General features: G+C 35.9%; 1 long non-coding RNA gene across 1 annotated transcript; it reads left to right on the top strand.

The window, feature by feature from the left end:
* The first annotated feature begins 2,812 nt into the window (after positions 1–2,812).
* LOC107777218 (uncharacterized) lies at positions 2,813–6,512 on the top strand. Its single transcript, XR_001646146.2, has 2 exons — positions 2,813–3,758; positions 4,655–6,512. It is a non-coding gene; the product is annotated as an uncharacterized LOC107777218 (long non-coding RNA).
* The last annotated feature ends 258 nt before the right edge of the window (positions 6,513–6,770 follow it).

The following is a 6,770-nucleotide window of genomic DNA, read 5'->3' as shown; positions in this document are numbered from 1 at the left end:
TTCCAAAACCTTTAAAATACAAACTTCCGATAATAAGCGCCGAGTCACTTCCAGACTATCCGATACTCACCCCGGGCATATGCCCAAGTCCGAAATCACCTTATGAACCTATAGGAACCTTCAAATCCCGATTCTGAGATAATTTAATCAAGAGTCAAACCTTGATCAACTTTTCTAACTTAAAAGCTTTTAATTTGAGATTTATTTTCCAAATCAACTCCGAACTTTTCGAAAATCAAAACCAACTACACGTGTAAGTCATAATACATAAAGTGAAGCTACTCAAGGTCTCAAACCGCCAAACAACATTCTAGAGTTGAAAACGATCGGTCGGGTCACTACATTCTCCCCCACTTAAATATACGTTCGTCCTCAAACGTGCCAAGAGTCATCTCCGAGCTGCCGAATCACTGTATAACTCCTCGTGCACATACCCGTGCCACCTCAATATATACGAACACATTAGCTCAACCTCGACTGAAGATCCTTCCTGTGACCTTAGCCCACAAGCATTAGAACTAAATTCTAATATCTGGAATTTCCTATAAGGTCTGATTCTAGCATACATACACCGTATCAATCTCAACAAGTTATTCTAAAACATAATCCTACACCCATGTTGTAATCACACAATGCACCGCATAATTCATATGCCAATAGTAATATCTTCCAACTATAATAGCTGCAATTTTCAAACCCGGTATCGGTAATACACCTCATGACACATAAAAATCCTGTTCCAAACCTCGCCATACAGTAATGATAAAAGAGATATGCAGAATATCATAACCACCCGTCAAATCAATAAATCATGGGGCTCCTAAACTCGACAAGAGCCACGGTTGCATTCATAACTGATTAATGACATTCCTCCTCCAAACAAACATTATACAAATCCGATTGCACTGATTTCAGGTCCAACAACCGCATCTCACCCAGTACAAGCTGCTCGGTTGATAAGCCACATCAAGAACCATCTAAAATCACATACGATGCGATCCATGCGTCCAACAAGCCACAACTCAAATATGACCAATAAGGAAATAAAACCCAAGTACAGAACTATCCAGCACGCGTGACAGATATAACAACCGAACAAAATACTATAAATCTATCTAACATAGGAGAAGTAAAACACAACAAATAGTATAAGGAATCGTACATAACATCTCACAGTTGTGACGCGCAACCTGATTCAAATATCATACCCGTGGTAGCGTGCCACCCGATCCAAACAGAATAATCTGCATAGGAATACCCATCAAGCCAAAGTGCTCATACTCACTAGACACACGTATATTAACCACAAGCATGCTAAGTGCATAAATATAACCCTGGGTGACTGATAGCATAATGCGCTACGAAAAAGGCCAAGCACAACTAAGGTGCAATAAACAAACCAGCTTCTCGAGAGCCATCTCACTCATATAACACCACAGAGCCTATACAGGACCACAACACGCATGTGAATAATCAAGTCACCTCACAATCCACAGAACATAAAAGATTAACACATAAAATAGATAATGACAGGAATAACATCCACCCTGCCCGAAGACTCATCAACAGATAAATGCTATGCTGAATAAAAATGTTTGATCTAGTGTAGAATATACATTCACATTAGTCCCGCCAATGGACCTCTAAACCGATTTCGAACATCTCAATATAGGTAAATATCCTTTCAAGATCCACAATGACCCTATATGTGACACATACAATCAACCTTCAAATCCTGAACAAACTTTCACAGTCCACAACCAAAGGAATAGTGCATCTCTCAGACATAAACTCTCCAATCTGCGACAATACCAAAATCTCCATACATGATCCCAATCTCTCCCACTTAAATAACTGACACGTCACACCTACATAATCATCCCATGGGAGATACTCCCACAACCTTCCGCACCAAGTAACAAAATCTGTATATTCATGGCTACCAACCATGCTATTTCTGTAGTGCTAATCAAAAATTTGTAAATCAATACACAATGCCTCTTCCTTAGAACACTATTCTCAGGCGACACTAAAATAGCGCCAGTATACTTTGAACATTGAAATCATCCCTCGCTCCTCCGAGCTCATGACATCAGCTATTGACGACTAATTTTGACCCCCCCCCTCCCCCCTTTAAAATTAAATTATTTACACTTATTAATAAACAATACCTATTTTCTTAAAATATAAATGATATAATGGTAATTAGCAATATTTAATTAATAGTAATTTAGTATTAAACATTTATAAGTTATACTCTTAAATAAAATAACTTTCATATCTTAATAAATAAGTTTTTATAATTAATTTAATAAATTAGACTTTAATTTATAACTGTACTACCTTTATTACTTTAATTAGCCAAAATTAGTCTTCATAGATGAAGTATTATAATTAATTTCAATAACTAATTATTTATAGTAATAAATAATATATTTAATGATTATATTTTATTATATTTAATTAGGTTTAATTAAGTCTAATTAATTTAATTATAAAAGGGGTCAAATACTCAAAAGGGCTGTAATTATAATTGTCTAATTAAACCTAATGTGGCTATATATTAAATTCCATTTCAGCTGATTTAGCCCAAAATACCGGCCCAATAGATGCTTGACCCAGTTCGGAACCCACCATGTCATCCAAGTTGGCAATCCATGACATCTCCCCATAAACCATTGGTATCGCATCACATCATCGCTCTCCAACACTCACATAAGAAACACAAAAGATCTCGACTGTTGACCCAATCCATCAACGGTCCATAATTAACCCCTATTTTTCTTTTATTTCCAAACATTCACCGAATCTCATCTCAACTGTTGGATTGCAAAGATCCAACAACTGTCGTTTTTCCATAATAAATCCTTTATCTAATTTCTATTGTCCGAAAAATCGGAGCCGCTGATCAAAAGATCTAACGGCTTAGATCCTGTCCCTCACTTTAGACCCAAAAGAACCACTAACCCTAATAATTCTATCACCGTCTGGCCGCCCTAATTTCCCCATTCACTCTCTCTGTTCTCTCATTCCCATCAATCCCATCAATCCAAGACCTTGTACAAATTTGTGCAAGGTCACTCCAAACACCTAAATCATCTCTTCTGTCCCTGCAATGCCTCAATTCCGCCTGAAATTTCCCCTTCATCTCTACAATTCAAAACCCCCAAATCCGAAACCCTAGACCTAAACTATGCAACCTAAGATTCCATTAATCCTTCCTTTGTTCCGTCGAATCGGAGCATGCATGACCATTATCTTCAACTTCATCATTATTTTTCGAGGTTCAGAGGTCAAACACACTGACTTTTGGACATTAGGGTTTGACCGACAGTCCGATGGCTTCAACGGTCGACCTCCTCATGCGCAGATAAGAATCTTCACTATTTCCCCCTCTTTTCTTCTGATTTTTACCCTCCTTGCTATCGTCATCCATCTATCATCACTCTTCACTACCATTTTGAATTCAATCGAAATCCTAAGTGGCTTGAATGTCGCTATAATAGGGAATTCAATGTCTTCACCAAACAGACATCAATAGACACCAATACACACCTAACATCACTGGAAAATACACTGAAAGAATTAAAAGTTTAAGTTTTTCCTACTAAGTTTAAGTTCCAGTAGTTCCCCTCTAATATTTCTCTTTTCATCTTTTCATTTCTATTTGAGTCCAATCCCTGTGAGTGGATCGTTGTTGGTTTGGATCCCAAAATAGTTAATAATCGACTCCTACTTGGTTTGCTGCTCTAAAGAAGGTCAGTGTATGTTGACCCTGTCTCTATATCTTAATTGTGAAATTTTGTGATATTTTTTCTGTTAATCACCTTTCGTTTATGATATACATTAGTGGTATATGACTATACTTATTATGTTCTATTTTTTCATGCCATTTTCATTGTTGAGATGATAAGTTCCTGATAAGTTAGGTTGTTCTGATACTGCTATCCAATCTATGTTGCTAATGAATTTCATCCCTCATAACTTGGCTAGATAAAATATTTCTGTGTAGTTGATACTCTTATGAACAAATCCTGTTGAACCTTATGATTAGTTGGGCTAAACCTTATGTTTATACTATGTGTGTTCCATCCATGTCAGTTAAATAATAGCTATACTAACATGTTAGCTAAATCGATTGAGTTGTGTTTTTAAGCTCCTCTTGATGTTCTGTTAAAACTTTACATATTTTGCACTATGCTATATTGATCCTTATGTTTGTGATGCTATTTCATATTGTTTTGGTTCAATAAAAAGTGATTCTAATTATAGTTTATGTCTTACATTTGATTTGTCTGCTTGATGACCTTGGTTGACAGTCCTGTAGTTGAAACCATGTTTGTTCTGCATATTTAGTAATTCATGAAAGTATATCATTCTAGTATGGAATAATGTGGTGAACCTGTTAGCATAGCTATCACATGGCCTGCCCACTACCCATTGATAATCTTCACTAACTGGGTACCTCGTACCCTTCTTCACCTTGTTTCTTTTACCTGCTGAAATGTATACTTTTACCTTCTGATACTCCCATAGCCTGTCTGAGCTTTGTGATGTAGCTGTATATCACTTATATTTCTAAATTTATTAAATGACTCATGTTTGACCTCTATGCTTGAATCTACACTCACTTGCTTGATTTTTGTTGATCCAGTGATGTTCATGGACCTCCATATTCCCTTTAGTTGAGAAAGTTCCATGTTCAAACTACTACGTCAACTTGCATGTGATTCCTTGGTAATTCAAAAGGTCTTCCCAACAGCATGCCTACCCTATTATGCTAATCTATCTGCCTAAGTTGGAAACTTTATATAACAGCCATATTTGGCCTCATGTTGGTTTTGTTCAGCTAAAAGAAAGTAGTCTATCATGATAGCCTCATAAATTGTGAATACTTGACAAATGTTGACCTAAGGTATCACTATAATCTTATTTGTTCATCTAAAATGATATTAATTATCTACTTGTTGTTTTGGCCATTTATGTTTTCTAGTTCTCTCAAGATCATGTAATGCTCAAGACACTGTTTAGGAAGACTCCTCTTGTCAACTTGAGTACTGCCTGCCTCAATAACTCAATAACTTGACTGAATATTGATGAACATGTATTATGCATGTAGGATCTAAAATGAAAGTTTGTTGGTGTAACTTGCTAGTAGAACTACTCATATGTTCAAGTAAACTCATTGTGATATGTTTGCCTTACCCCTTGCAAATTGAAATGACTGTCATTGTTTGCCATCTCATGTTTGTTGACATCACTGTTTATAGAAGAACTTAATTGAGAATCTAAAATAGTTTGGATCTGGTAGTTTGAAAATCTGATAGACTATGTGTTGTTACAACAAGACATCATGTCATTAGGTCTAAAAAGACTAAACTAATCTTTATATTCATGTTGGTGTCCCTGTTGGTTGCTCTCATCCTTAGAAAGTCTGAACAAGGCTGCAAGTATAAGTGCTTAGTGATGTGGAATCTCAGTTATATATATATATATTTGCTCTAAACTGTTCTGAAAATCTATTAAAATACCTATTGACTTGCTCTAAGTAATCTGAATCTATTTAAAGATCCTAAAGTACTAAACCTTTAATAGAATGAACAAAGTTAGGGCATTTTTGAATTTGAGGTGATTAAATCTAGCACCTACCTACTGATAATATGCAACTAGTTCTCTTTGTTCTATGACTGCATCTTAGTTATGATCCACTTAAGTTCTCTTATGCATGCTAGGATCAGCCTTAAGGCCCCTGATATTATTGGAATACTAGAAGTTTAGTTGTAGTGATCTATCTTTGTATTAGTGTTCTGCCAACATGCCCCAAGGTTAATATTGTGAATGGTTCTGAGCCGTTCATATCTTGGTACTCTAATGATAATGTAATGTCCTCTATAGCTATTTATTTCAAGTAGTTGACAGTTTCATTTATGTCTAAGCCTTTGAGGAATAGTAAGAGTGGATGACTAAGGGTATTTGGGTGTGAACTTGTTTTGTTATCGAGGTACTCCTCCCTGGAACAAGCACTGCTCGGGGTCCTTGAGACCCTTGTGAACTCTGAAGTGTAAGGTGTCCATAGGAGATTTCATAAATAAAATATGGTTCACCCTAAGCGTTTGATCATTAACCTTAACTAATCTTCATAGGGTTGGCAGAAAAATGAAAACTAGAATCATACTATGTCTTTTCAGATCTTTACTTACCTTCCATAATTTATTTTGCTTCTTATGTTGATGTATACTAATTGTTCCCTCTTTCTTTTTACCATGCATATTTGAATTGGGCCTGCTGAGACCATTTGAAGATCAAGCCCAACTTCCAGACCTGGGTCATTTCTTTTCCTGCTCTTTGGAGTCTGCTACTTGTGAGAATTTTGTTGGGCTTGACTACCTACTGGCCCAAATATCGAGAGTCCATCCCTTCCTCCCTCTCATTGTTAGACGATAAATATTATTGTTCATTACTCTGTATATACATATCTATCGAAACAAACCTTGTTATTGGTTATTGTTTTATATTTTTGTTTGTTTAGGAAACATAGGCAAATCAAGACTCATAGATAAAAGATCAAACTAGATAATTAGATTCATCTGCTTTCCGTCGCTTTAACACAACACTTGAGACTAATCTTTTAAAATAAATGAGAAATCTTATTTATGATTACCACTAATGACTTTAATCTTTAAGCTCTTTGATAGATTCAAAAACAAAAGCAAACCTCCTTTGGAAGATTACGGAATGGATCATACAAAATACAAGAAGCTGTTTCGAAA

This window comes from Nicotiana tabacum, chromosome 22, assembly GCF_000715075.1.
Source record: "Nicotiana tabacum cultivar K326 chromosome 22, ASM71507v2, whole genome shotgun sequence".
Classification (NCBI taxonomy): Eukaryota; Viridiplantae; Streptophyta; class Magnoliopsida; order Solanales; family Solanaceae; genus Nicotiana; species Nicotiana tabacum.
This window is presented reverse-complemented; position numbering and strand designations above follow the sequence as displayed.